The following is a 14,202-nucleotide window of genomic DNA, read 5'->3' as shown; positions in this document are numbered from 1 at the left end:
CTTGTATCAAAGAATAACTTGTTTTGGGCCTCCCTGGTAGCACAAGGGGTTAGGACACAACCTATGAAGCTGTCAACAACCACTGCAGCACGAGTTCGATCCCCGGCCAGGGAGCAACTCACATGGTGCAGCAGACCTCTCCTGACTCACCCACTGTTCCCCGCAGCAGTGTATTTTGTTAATCTGCCCGTTCTGTTCCCCTGTCTCTGGTGAATTCTCTCACCCCACATACCTCTGTCCTATACCCCAGTTCTTGTAAGCACAAATAAATAAATCTTTTTTTTTTAAAAAGAATAACTTGTTAGTTTTTAAAAACTAACAAGAGAACATGAACAAGAAGATATTAATAGCTTTTCCCTCTTAGTTATCCTAAATGACTAACATGCCCTTGGTTTGCTATGTGCCCAGCACTGGGCCACACAAGAGCCTTCCATGCATTCTTTCATCTGACCGTCACAAGATGCCATGAGCAGTTTTGCTCTTGTCCAGAATCACTCAGGTTGTAAATGGAGGAGCCTCATTTTAAACCCAAGCTGACTTCAGAAGCCTCCTGTATCTCTAGTACACACTGTGGACAACACCAAACTGCCCTTGAATTCAATTGCTCAAGCCCTATTATGTCACCACAAACTAGGTTTTCCTAAGCCCCTAAAGAAGCAGAAAGAGTTTGCAGTCAGGAAGATAAGGTTCAACATCGAAATGGTATCAAGGTATAAAACTAGACATTAACTTTTACTATATATAGTAAAATTAACTATATATAGTTATACATAGTAACTACATATATAGTATATATATATACACTATATATAAGTATATAACTATATATAGCTACTATATGTCAAACTTACTAAGTGGATTTTTCTTTTTTGTAAAAGAAATATGAGTTTCTTTGATAAATGAGAAAAAGAACTCTCTTTAAAAGCTTCTAGATTAAGTATCTTTGCATCTAGCATAACTTTCTAGCTACCCTCCTACTAGAAAAACAATACAGAGTTACTCAGACTTCTCCACAAATATTTGTTAAATCAGCAGAATTATTGCGAGGAACCAGTCTTCATTTTCTAACAATTATTCCTCTTAGTCAAATACCATATAATGCCATATTTTAGAAGGAATATTTCTTTCCCCCACCACTATGACTGAATTTATTCAGGATACAAGTAAGTAATTGCTAAGATTGAGATCAAACTTCATAAACATTTTCAGGGAATTAATTTCCTTTCCCACCTATAATTCCCTTTATAAGAACTCACAAGCTCCAATATGAGTTGACATGAAAGGTACTACCTTTTGTTTTATCTGTCTACCTAAAACAGAACACGTGTCACTTATTTTATAAGGCTGTCTTAAGAGTATTTTTTTCCTCCTAAAAAGATTCATATTCTAAATTTGGGCACTAATGAAAATAGAAAATCAAACAAGACATTAAATCAACATTTATGTGAAAATATTTCAGAGGATTCTAAGGTATTCACTTGGTATTTAAGTCTTGCCTTGAAAGCTAAATTTTTTTAATGTAAATTTAAATTTATAGGATATATCATACCCATGCAATATTTAGGAAGCAAATGAGTGAACAAGAAGAAATGCCTAGAGCAATTTATTTGGGGAGGCCCAACTTTATATGTTTAGGTCGGCTGTCTATACTCCTCATCCATCTTTTTAGGTATGCATTCACTAACACACAAATGGCAGTTAATTTGTTTTTGGTGCTTTGAAAAAGTTCTCTGGTTTACTGAATCATCTGAAATTTTTCTTTGAATATCAGAAATTCAGACAACTTTTCCCTGTTAGGAAATGACACACTGTCAAATTTAAAAGAAACAAACTGTGCTTTCTACATAAAATTACCACCAGTTTACAGAGAAAGTCAAATTGTCAACAAATTAAAACCATAAAAGGAAAAAATAACCTTCAAAAACTAGTTAGTAGAGAAGATAAATTAGGTATAAAGCTTGGAGGAGTGAAAGATTCAAATTAGAAGTCAATTGAAAATTCAATTAAATCTTATAGACATAGTTTATAAAGTTTATAAACAATGTCTTAGGAGTTTTGAAATTTCCCATCTTATGTCGTGAAAAGGCAGGGTATACTAAATAGGATATGTTTTGAAGTTAGACTGAGCTCAAAATTAGTAGTGCAGGTCATGGAGTATTAGGGTTCACTGTAAAAGTTTAATAATAATTTGATATTTTGTTGTCCAACAGATTTTCCATTGTTGAATGGTATTTTTCTGGTGCAAATCCTTTGTGTTCAACTACAGAGTGGCAAGAATTCCATTTTCTTCTAATTCTCTTCATGGAATCTGGTGTTTAGCAGTTCTTTCAAAAGTTTCTATGAGGTCCGATTTGATTAAATGGTCTTACCTATATTAGTGCAGTTACAGCTGGAGATTTTGCATGCCAAATAGGGGACTAGAACTGTACTCAATCATGGTTAATAGTAAAATAAGTTTATTTAAAGAACTGGCAAATAAGCCAGCAGCAGTTATTTGTGGAGATGTTTTTTTTTTTTCCTTAATAGTGAAACAGAGCCCTCAAAAATTTTTGTAAATTTTAACTAGGATCCATAAAAACAAAAGTCTCTTGGAGAGCATCTGTGAAGATAGACATCTTGGTAATGCATTAAATTATGTTAAATATTAATTTTATAAATAATTTTGTTTAAAATTCTGTTCTTCCCAGATATTTTTTCTAAGGTTCCCTCCCCACATATATTAAAATTTCATAGTTTCTACATTTTATTTTGAAAAATTACATTAAAATTTCACCGTTGATACATTTTATTTTAAAATTTTTTGAAAAATCATTTAAATAAAAATGAGGCTATTGGTCTTAAGGTTTATTTAAATAAAATAAATTTAAATATTTAACTTGGCTAACACAACCTTGTCAGGAGGTGATTAAATAAACAATTTATTTAGAATGAAAATATCCCTCTAGTCCAGGGAAAATATTTTAGTGTAAAAAAATCAAATACTCCAGATTTATTTCATATTACCCCACCCCAAATTCAAGTAGTAATTTAATTCAAATTAAAACTATTCTGTACACCACTGGATTCCTGAAGTATCTAAAATACTTCTAAGCTGTAAATGTACTCCTTATTATGAAAGTAAAAATTATTCCAGGGATATAGTAGGAGGTAAAAGTAGAAATCTACTACTCCTCAGGAATACTTCAGAAAATCACTAGACTGCAAGTTTTATGAAGGTGAGGCCTATAAATGTTATCACTGTCTCTCTAACTGCCACCAGAGTACCTGGTACAGAACTGGTTTAATAAACATTGTTAACTGAAGCAATGAAAAGTACACCTTTACTTTTGCAATGAATAGAAGAGCTACCAAAAATAAAATTCATCTTTAAGGATTGCATATTTTATTTATCTATCTATCTATCTATCTATCTATCTATCTATCTATTTATTTATTTATTTTTTAAAAGAGGGAGATAAATTCTTTTTTTTTTTAATTTTTTAAAAAGATTTATTTATTTATTTATACAAGCACTGGGTACAGTCAGAAGCGCGGGAGGGTGAGAGAATTCACCAGAACCAGAGCGGGGAGCAGAGCAGGCAGAAGGACCGAAGCACACTGCTGAGGGGAGCAGAGGGCGGCAGGAGAGGTCTGCGCGCCATGTGGGACCCTCCTCCGGTGGCCGGGGAGCAGCCGGGGATTGAACAGAGGCTGCGGGCAGCTTTGCAACCCAGCGCTCAACCGCTGTGCCACCAGAGAGGCCCAGGTTGCATATTTTAAATATGAACAAAAACAAAAAACATATCATCAGACATAATGGGTAAGTGGTCAAAAAATTGTTTTGTATGGTAATCAAATCAAATCAAATCACCTCTCTTATTGAGGATTAGGCCTTAACCTGTTAGCATTCCAGAATATTTAAGACCACAAGTGTGGTAAAGCTAAAAGCTAACTTAATGGGAATTGTTCCTACATGCATGTCTCCGGTGGACATGGCCAAATGATGGTAGTCCTTTCTCTCGATAAGTCCCAACACACCAGCTCCCAATACTGTATTTCATCTGGCTACTAACTGCTATGGATGAAAAAGATTACTCATCTTGGTTGTAAACAATGGGGATTTTCTAATTCTTTTATTATTTACATGAGAAAGATGTTGGCCCTCACATGGATTTTTTAAGGTAAGGATATAATTTCTTCCCTAAGTATGCAAAATGATTTTCTCAATTCTAAAAACACCCTTATAAGGGCATTTTGCTAACAGGAGGTATCTTTTGTTTGTGTTTTTATATTACCATAGAAACATTTACTGATTCCTATACAATTAGATTCAAATTTAACAACAGGACTCAGGATAAACAATTGGGACTATTTTTTTTCCAAGCAAAAAGCCTCAGAGAATGTCTAGTGATCTAATTTTTCCTTCTAAGGTGGCTAATTCTACCTTCAATCATACCTGTTAACCCAATATAGTTAATCATAGCAAAGTTATGCTTTTACATATTCTTATTAGTAACTATTCATAACAAAATGTTTAGATACAAGAGACTGTGAAATATTGTCTGATTCAGTAAGTTAACTGTATTCTCTGTATTTCCAGACCCTTATGTTTTAAGGTTCATCCTCAAGTGACACTCAGGGTCACAGGAAAAAAATCTGACCAGATCTCATTTTTGACTTGTTGTCTTTCTAGAAACATATAGAGAAAGAAGCTTAAGCTCAGTTTGCCAAGCTAGACTGGCAGGGTAGACTAAACAGGAGTCCTACCTAGTCTGGGGCCTGAGGAAAATGATGAGATTTAGCTGTGAAGATAAATCTATAAATTACAAGTAATGCACATTAGGACTAGAGGAGAGGGTATTTGGAGAGGTAGGAAAAGGCTGAAAGTGAGATGACAGTAAGATTGAACTACCAGGTGGCCCCCAGTAGGGAAGTTACATGGAGAAAAGTCTTAACACTGAGGTACCCAGTGTGTGCAAGCACAGGCTCCTTCCTTTCCCATTCAATCCCTGCTGAGGGCTGCTTCACTGGAAGATTCAGAGGAGTTTTCCAACAACGAAAAGAGACATTTTCATGTCCAACTTCTTTTTTTTAAAAGATGTATTTATGCATATAAGAACTGGGGTACAGGCCAGAAGTGTGGGGGAATGAGAGGATTCACCAGAGACAGAGCAGGGTACAGAATAGGCAGATTGACTGAAATACACTGGTGAGGGGAGCAGCAGGCAAGACAGGAGAGGTCTGCTACACCATGTGGGTAGCTCCCCGGCTGGGGATCGAACTCATGATGCAGTGGATGCGGACAGCTTCATAGGTTGTGTCCTAACCCCTTGTGCCACCAGGGAGGCCTGACATCAGTTTTCTTATCTGTTAAACAATAATAATAACCGGTGCCTCATAGGATTTATGACAGGGATCTAATGGGATAATTCTTGTCAAATGCACAGCATGGGGTCACATAGTAAACACTTAGTAAATAGCAGTTGTCATGACTTTTAGTTCTGCTCAAGATATATTGGGAGATCAGGGAGGAGTGAGGTTAAAATTTCAAAACATGAATTTTAGCTGCTTCATAAGCCATGTGGCTTTCAAAATGTTTAGTGACCCCAGTTAAGTTTTCTGGGAAAGATTTTGGCCAAAATGTCTTGAAGTTCCTGCAGTAGACTACTGCAGTCTCAACCTACACTCCTCCACGCATAATACTCCAATCCAATTTTGGGGGGGAGCTATGACAATTATCCTGGCATTGTTAACCTCAGAGATACAAGATTAAGAATTACATGAAATACCCATAAAAGTATAATAGAATAACTTTAACACATCTGCCTCCTTTTACTTCTCTCTGTATATTCAAACTTTGTTTTTCAGTTTTTTAAAAAATCTCTCTTCAATAAATCTTTTACCATGTAAACACTGATATTGCTTCCAACAATGTCAATTTTTTCGTGACCTTACTTGCCCTTACTTGACTAGAATGTTACTGGCAAAACGGTTCGACTTCCAAAAAGGGGGTGAGGATTGGGAAGAATTAGATTATAGGTTACTCTCTGTGGTCCCTTTCATTTGTAAGATTTTATGGTCTTATTTACTGGCAAAATACCAGAGAGGAAGAAGACAGTGCAATTTACAGTGGGATTGGGGGAAGAGGGCCGATAAGTTGAACACGTCAGGAACAAGTGAAGCACTGTAAAGAAAGAAGCTATATCAAAGTCCATTTTCTATTTTTTGATACATCCCTATGGTGCATGTTTGAAGGCTTGTACGCACATTTTGAGAAAGAAGACAAACAAAATACAAAAGGTAAACACATTCTGGAGAGGCACAAAGTTAAAAGGAGAAACCTGAACAATCTAACACAGGAAGAAAAGGTGAAAATACCAGACTGCTGACTACTTTCTGGAACACAATGAGGCCAAAACTGTGCCCAAAACTATCTAGATAGTGGAGAAAAGGGAATATACAGGAAAAGGATAACAGTAATAGCAATGAAACAAATGCAGGATTTAGAAACAGACCAAGTGTTTTCTTTAGCTTCATGACTTGCAGAGCTGTGTGATTTCATTTTACCTCATACAGATGTTCTTAGGACAAAACTAACTGACAAGTGCATAGCAGGAAATCCACTATCTCACAAAAGGAAATTAAAAAAAAATATTGCATCTTCTGCCATTACAACAGTTACTACTCTGAGGATCACTATGTATTGAAGACTTGTGCCTTAGTTAGCTGTTGACTGAATTGTCATCAGTTACCTACTGTTCCATGACAAAGTCGCAGTATCAGAGGAGACATTCCACAAATGGCTGCTCACATAATGGGATGTCATTGGTCAATTTGTTCTAACTAAGGTAGTGTACCACGTAAATTCCCCGAGCACAGAAAAAATTACGTGTTGCTCTACAATAGAATGAAATCATGGCTGTTGTGAATTATGATTTTCTCTATTCCACATATACATGTACAGGAATTAAAAGGAGTTGAATTTCTCATTTTGAATGTATTTTAAACAGGAAGAAGAATTAGGTACAATGGGAACACTCTATGTGGTAAGCCTGAAACAATTCCATATTGAAACTATCTTTGAAACATTTCTTTTTAATAAGTCTCACTGGTGCCGTCTACTTCACAATTCAAAATGAATATTTTGCAATACGAAATAAAAAACCATGAAGTCATTCACCAAGAGTTTTCAAACATCATAAAGGAGAATCTCCTTATCTATTGACTCACTATTCCTCCATCCACTAGTAACTAGGAAGAAATGGGTTAATATTTAAACAAGTGAGATTAGAATGAGATGTAACAAATATCTTAACTGTGTGGGTTGTAAAACCATTTCTTGTAAGGAAGTTTTAGAAGCTGCACTCTAAGTGTGTGAATTTTCTAATGTCATATTCTCCCTGCTGTATAGTAGGAAAATAGAAGAACTTGAAAAGTTGTTTTATCCTCTAGCAGAAGTTCTTAGGACTAAGATGAAATGGGAAAAGGCCCTCTATATTCAAGTTCACTGATGCCACCTTTTGCCCAGAAGATGTCAGTGTGGTCAAACAGGGGAGGGCACTAGATGGTGTTGATCAAGTTCAACATAGGTCGGAATTCTTCCCTCTTGGCCTTACTTCTGATCTTTTCTTCTGCATCTCCAGCAGCACATCTTCAATTCTTCCCCTACGTTTCCCCTTATTATTTTCTTTTACTCTGAAGGAGCAGTTTAGTCTTCTGTCTACTTCCTCAATCCACATCATTACCTTTCTTCCAGGATGTTAAGATGCTAGAGACTGCCTTGGTTCTAGGATTCTCCCCTTTCTTCATTCTTTTGAAGTGCTGCCTAGTTTAGGCCAAGCTTAATCACATAACTAAGCATTTTAAAAGCTATGGTAACATAGGTATGGTTTCCCTTTAGTTATCGTACCTGGTTATATTTCACAGTAACTTGCCCCATCTTTAGTACGCCACCTCTTCTTATAGGCCCTGATCCCTGCAAGGATTTAGTGCTTTTGACGAGAGTACACCTTACTTTGCTATTCATTTTCCAATATACTTTCAACATCTTTTTTTTTTTTTCCCCCCTCTGGATAATCTCTGGAAAATGTATATTGGCTGTTAATTAAGACTGCTTCCTTCGTGACTACAGTTCTCATCAACATAGTTGGTTCCATTCTTGTAACCTTAATTCAGGTGTTAGTAATTTTGTTTAGTATTAACATTACTCAGAATATTTACACATGTTCCTCAGAGATCTTCCTCTAAAGGAAGCGAACAACTCCTTGGGACCTCATTAACATTCTTCCTCTTCAGATTCATCTCATAATATATTTTTTCTCAATCTTGCCAGATGTGTAGCTGTGACTAACCAAAGTTATACCTGTAATTATGTTCATGTCCTCATTTCTTCTGATTCAAAAAAAAATATTATATGATTGTAATGACTGAGAGAGTGGCTAATAAGTGAGTTGTTTCTTTACCTCTGTAGAGAGGCAAATTTTAGTGACAAGGCCCAAACCATGGAGCTCCCAGATCAATAGGGAAAAAAAGAGTAGAGTCACAGTTAGGACTAAGTGTTGTTGCAATGTGACATTTCAATGTCACCGAGAAGAGTGTTGCACATGTCAATATTACCTATGAATTTAATTCACCAGTGATAGGATTAAAAAAGTCAGATGAAAATCCCACTTTGAAACACCCAGATTAAAGAAATGTCTTTCTTCCATAGAATTCAATGCCAATTCACCATTTACCCACTGCAATGTTAACTCATGATATGTCAGCTATGCACATATTTAAAGAGCAATGATTTTCCAATAAAAGTCTACAATAAATTTGTAAAAAAAAGTAAGGAAATGCCAAATGAAATAAATAAATCTTAGTACTATAACTCTTTTGTATTTTCTTGGAAATGAAAGTCCCATACCATTAAAATCTTTCAGGGCATACGTATTTCAATTTTGTTATTAAATTTCCTAGGAAATCAATTTTCAGCAAGTTTATTCCAGTCCATATAGAGACACAAAACCCGAGATGACTCTCCAGTGGCAGGGAGCACTACAGAAAGCAGAACTATAAGGGATCTTACCATAATAGCTCAGCGGTTTTCAAACAGTATTCCTTGAAACCCTAGAGGTATTGCAAGGATAGAGACTGGATTTGGAGTGGGAATAAAGGTGCAAACTCTGTGGCTATTATACTATTTTATGTATGTTTGCACAAATTTACATATATTACATACATATGAAATTTTTTCTATATGTCAGATATAATTTTAAATATGTCATATTTAGATAAGCATTTTATTTGTAAAAGGTGTTTCACTGAAAACACATGTTTGAAATTCACTGATCTAGCTGACCCTCTTTGTTTTACAGATGAGTAAATTTGACTCTTGAAGAACAGTTGGCTTCTCCAGGGTCAAGTGGGAAGTATGGACAAAGGACTTTTTTCAGGGATTCTCATAATTTATGACTTTAAAAAGTAAACCTATCTGTGATCCACTCTGTTTTCTTAGTTATGTTACAAATAATTCTCAAGGGATCTTAATCACTCCATCTAAAAGCTGTGTATCTCTAGGTTTATTATATTACAGATGTAATATAAATTTAAGTAATAGGATAAAAAAAATTATCTCATTTTCAAAACTCTGAACCAGTCTGGAATGTTGGCACTTTCCTGAACCGAGTCACAGTGCATATTGGACAAGCAGAAAATACACAAATTTCATTTGTTTTGCATTTTACAAAAGCTTCTAAGATAAAAGACTTAGGAAGGAAGATCTGCATCTTTTCAAAGGTGATTTAAAACAGCATGAAACGTCATACAACATCTGAAACATAGTACTTGTAATCTGAAGACTTACAGAGCGTGTAGAGGACAAAACATAACTTGCTAGCATAATTGGAAAGACCATCTATTCAAAACTGGGAGGGACTGACCTTTTACTCTTTATTTCTCTGTAACAAGGAACATATGACCTTATTTGCTATCTCTAGAGACTATATAAATTTTGCAGCTATAACTACAAAAGTTTTTCAAACATCCATTTTTCAACACCCAAATTCAGCCTTTGACTTGATAGGTTATCATACTTCTAGACAGACAACTTATAATTTATTTCTCCAGTCACCTAAAATCTAATCAAATATTTTCATGCATTTACATATATTCACAAGATAGAAAACTATATACTCATTTAAAATGATTTAATAGGGAGTAGAGTGAGGCAGCATGCTGAAATAAACAGAATATTCATTGTCTTCTGAGCAGACAGAATGGGGTTCTAATCTTAGTCTTCCCTGCAGTTAAATGGCCCTCTAGAAATTCTTGCACCTCTTGGATTCTATTCTTTACCCATAAAATAGATAAAACCTAGAAACAACCCAAATGCCCAAAAATAGATGACCGGATCAAAAAGATGTGGTATATCTACACAATGGAATATTATTCAGCAATCAAAAAACATAAACCATGCCATTCTCAGCAATGTGGATGGAGCTAGAAGGAATTATGCCCAGTGAAATAAGCCAGAAGGAAAAAGAAAAATATCGGATGGTTTCACTTATAACAGGAACATAGGGGGACCAAATAAGGTATCAGTGTAAAAAAATAGTAACAGTACAAAACACAACAAAGTGAAAACAGACAATTATAAATCAGAGAAATCCTGCAGGGGAGGAGGCGGGAGAGGAATCAGAGGGAGGGCGGGAGGAGCACAGGGAACTGAGGTGATGGTGCACGGGTGCACTGGTGAAGGAAATTCTATGGGGACTACACCTGAGGGGGTGGGGGTAAGCAAATATTGTTTAAAAATGAACAATGATGTAAAAAAATTAATAAAAAATCTTTTTTAAATTTCATAAAATATTTGCATTAGCAACGCCTTCCTTTATTGATAGAAGTACTAAGTAAGATATTGCATATAAAATTCTCTTCACAATTATCATTCATAAATGATACTCAAAAGTCAGAGGAATTATTATTAGAAAAGCAGAAAAATCCTGATATGCTAAATGAAGCAAACCATGCAACATGTATTAACAACTATTTAAGATATGTAATTAAGCCTAAAATGATAATGGTTGAGTATTCGATAGTTGAAAAAAATAATGAATAATCTTCCCTCCAAAATATTGATTAATGTTGTTATATCTTTTGTATTCTCAATTATAAAATTAACATTTTCAGTCTAAACAAATGCTTTCCACTGTGACTGACGACAAAAATAACAATTCTCAGCCTGATTTTTTACAGCTTTAGCAAGAAAATAAGCAGAAAATACAATCATTATTGACCTGAGAAAATATGCACAGTATTAAAATGTTCACTGGACTCATAGGCATATCTGCATATAAAGTTTAATACTTGCTTGATAAAAAAATCATGTAATATAGAAATACAGAAGCAAAAAAAAAGTCTTTCCTATCTCCATTCCTGTCATAGATACCTTAAAAGATAACCACTACCAAAGGCTTGAATCGAGCCTTCCAAACTTTGTATATACGTATAAACTTAATACAGTTTTTACACATTCACTAATCTGCTTCAAAATTTGCTTTATAGAAATTCCACGATCATATTTTAGATGATAGCATCTCTTTTCCCCAGATTCCACAATGAATATCTTAAACAAAATAAATATCAGTTTTACTGGTCAAAGCTCTCTTTATATTTCTATTTGGAATAACTAATAAATTTTTACTTAAATTGAACTGAATGACATAAATATTATAGTAATGAGAAGTATCTGTTGGATATGTTTGCAAATGGTAAAATGCCATATTATAATATTAGTAATACTATATAATTGTTGACTAAATCTGAATTTATCACATGTAAAATTCAACCATTTATGGAGCTATAACTTCCATATTATTATCTTTATAGAATCTAAAGATATACTATTATTACTAAAATGACTGGAAAAGAAAGGGAAATGATGACCCACTCAAGTTTGTTAATGTAATACTTTTATGAGCATAAGAAAATACATACATTAAGTTTTTCTCAATTTCATGCATATAGGATTTTAAATGAGGTTGGCTAGAGTTGTTAATCACATTCTTCTAGAACCTGGCAAACAGTAGCTACACAGTGAATTATATACCCAGTATATACACACACACACACACACACCCCCACACATATACTGGTATATACATATACCAGTCCACTTAAATACACACACACACACACACACACACAACATTTGTGGTAATTATGAGGAAATAGATTAATATCAAGATTACTCTTATTTTTTTTAAATTCATAAAATTTTACTATGTCTTTTCTTCTGAACAGATTAATTAAGAGGAAGGGCATACAATATCATTATGTGTTTGCCATAAAATTCCTTTTAAAATTGTGACTGTCTCACGGGAATTCTTAAGACCTATAAAAAAAAGAGTGGGATTGCTGTTTTGGTACTGGTTGGAGAGAACAGGAAAAAGGAAAGGAAAAGTAATTTGAAGCATTGGATTCTTGCAGAAAGCAGGTAGAAAGCATCCAAAAGTAGCATTTAGCTTAAAGGCCACTGAGGAGAAAGCAAACAGTTTTGGAGAAAATGGGCCAGGGAACATAAAATAGATTTACATAAGTAGAATTACAAGGAACCAAAATATGGGTCCTCAAGGATAAAGAATTCTGAAGTTCAGAATGAATTAAAATCATTTAAGAAAAAGAATAAGTGGTAAATCAGCAGGTTTCTCGCATGGGAGGTTAACTGTTAACAGGATGAAGTTGGCTTTGGTGTTTGAAAAGGAATGGGGCTGGAGACCAGGGTTCAAAGGTTAGAATAAAAAAGCTGGTGAGGAGGAGATATTGTCCTATAGAACTCTTGGGCTTATTCGGAGGCACAGGGAGAGAGTATTCGGAGGCACAGGGAGAGAAAGGCTAGGAGGTGGGTTTTTTTTTTTTTTTGTAATGGTGAAAATATATAGCTATACGTATGTGTCTACGTGTGTGTGTTTGTAAACACATGCATACATATTTTCTCTATACACAATCTATAATCTATATAGGTTTTGCCATATATAAATATAAATAAATACATATGCATATAGTATTTGAGTAAAAAACATTATAAAATAATAAAACTGCAATTAGAGCAATCATAGCGTAGGTCAAATATTTGGAGGCAGCAGTGATATACCCAAACACTTATATGAGTAATAAGTCCAATGTAAGATTAATAACTGGAGAAATTTCCATAGTATGCAGTTAAATTTAGGAAACATTAGTATCAAGAGAGACATTTATTTCTTACACAAAAACCATTCTGATCGAAACACTATGCAAAATATTTAAAATTAAATGTAATGATAAACACATTCACAAATCAATATTTTAAAAATATATTTTAAATTGTGTTCCTACTTATTTATGAAAACAATATAATTTAGAATAACAGAATGGTTATGGATAAAAATGGGATATGACAAGGATGTCAATTTTACAAGTCTTTTGAAATGAAATAATTATTTGTGATTGAGTCCTGAATTAAGAAATATGTCTCCATGTACTCTAGGCAAAAGGGGAAGTAAGTTGGTTAGAAACTATTTATTCAAGTATCAGATCCTGTTTTCACATGCACAGGATAGAAGTCACAAATTAATAAAATCTATGTATTTTAAGAATTCTGATTACCCATGTCAGAGGTTTACATTAGCTCTGGTAATAAGAGGATTATAAGTATTTCTTAGTACTTATTGTTTAGCATAAAAGAAACAGAGATTTATTTGCAGATACAAACCTTAAGAAACTCGAGAAGAAATATATTACATGCATTATTTTATAAGGATCACTGTGGCATGAGAGACAAAAATCTTCACCTATAGTTCATTAAAACCCAAGACATACTACTAAAGCGGCAATTCTTGATACCTATCCATTATAACGCACTAGTATAATAACAGCAAATGACAAATAAATTTGGGCTGAATTCCTGAGGCAAATAATTTGAGTGTATCTATATGTGTTCCTGCTCATATCATTATATGCAATACATCTTGCCTGCCTGTTTCCATCCTATTCCCACCCCAATCGTTTACCCTTGATCTTTGCTTTTATTTCCATTTCTAAAAATTGAGCTTAGTTACTATTGCATAATCTGTCATTAAGATAAAATAAGATTAACCTATGAAAGTATTTGTAAATATCTGTTCTAGACACAAAAATCACTTTATTGGGAAAAATACTCTTTAGAGACCATACGCATATGAGCATATCAAACACTTGAGT

At 34.2% G+C, this 14,202-nt stretch overlaps 1 protein-coding gene across 7 annotated transcripts in view; it reads right to left on the bottom strand.

Moving 5' to 3' along the window:
- Positions 1-14,202, bottom strand: part of PDE4D (phosphodiesterase 4D) — a gene marked incomplete at its 5' end in the record, with an annotated part of 1,035,071 nt that overhangs the window by 245,607 nt on the left and 775,262 nt on the right. The gene's annotated exons all lie outside the window — the stretch shown is intronic.

The sequence above is a fragment of the Talpa europaea genome (genome assembly GCF_964194135.1).
Source record: "Talpa europaea genome assembly, chromosome: 5".
NCBI classification, from domain to species: domain Eukaryota; kingdom Metazoa; phylum Chordata; class Mammalia; order Eulipotyphla; family Talpidae; genus Talpa; species Talpa europaea.
This window is presented reverse-complemented; position numbering and strand designations above follow the sequence as displayed.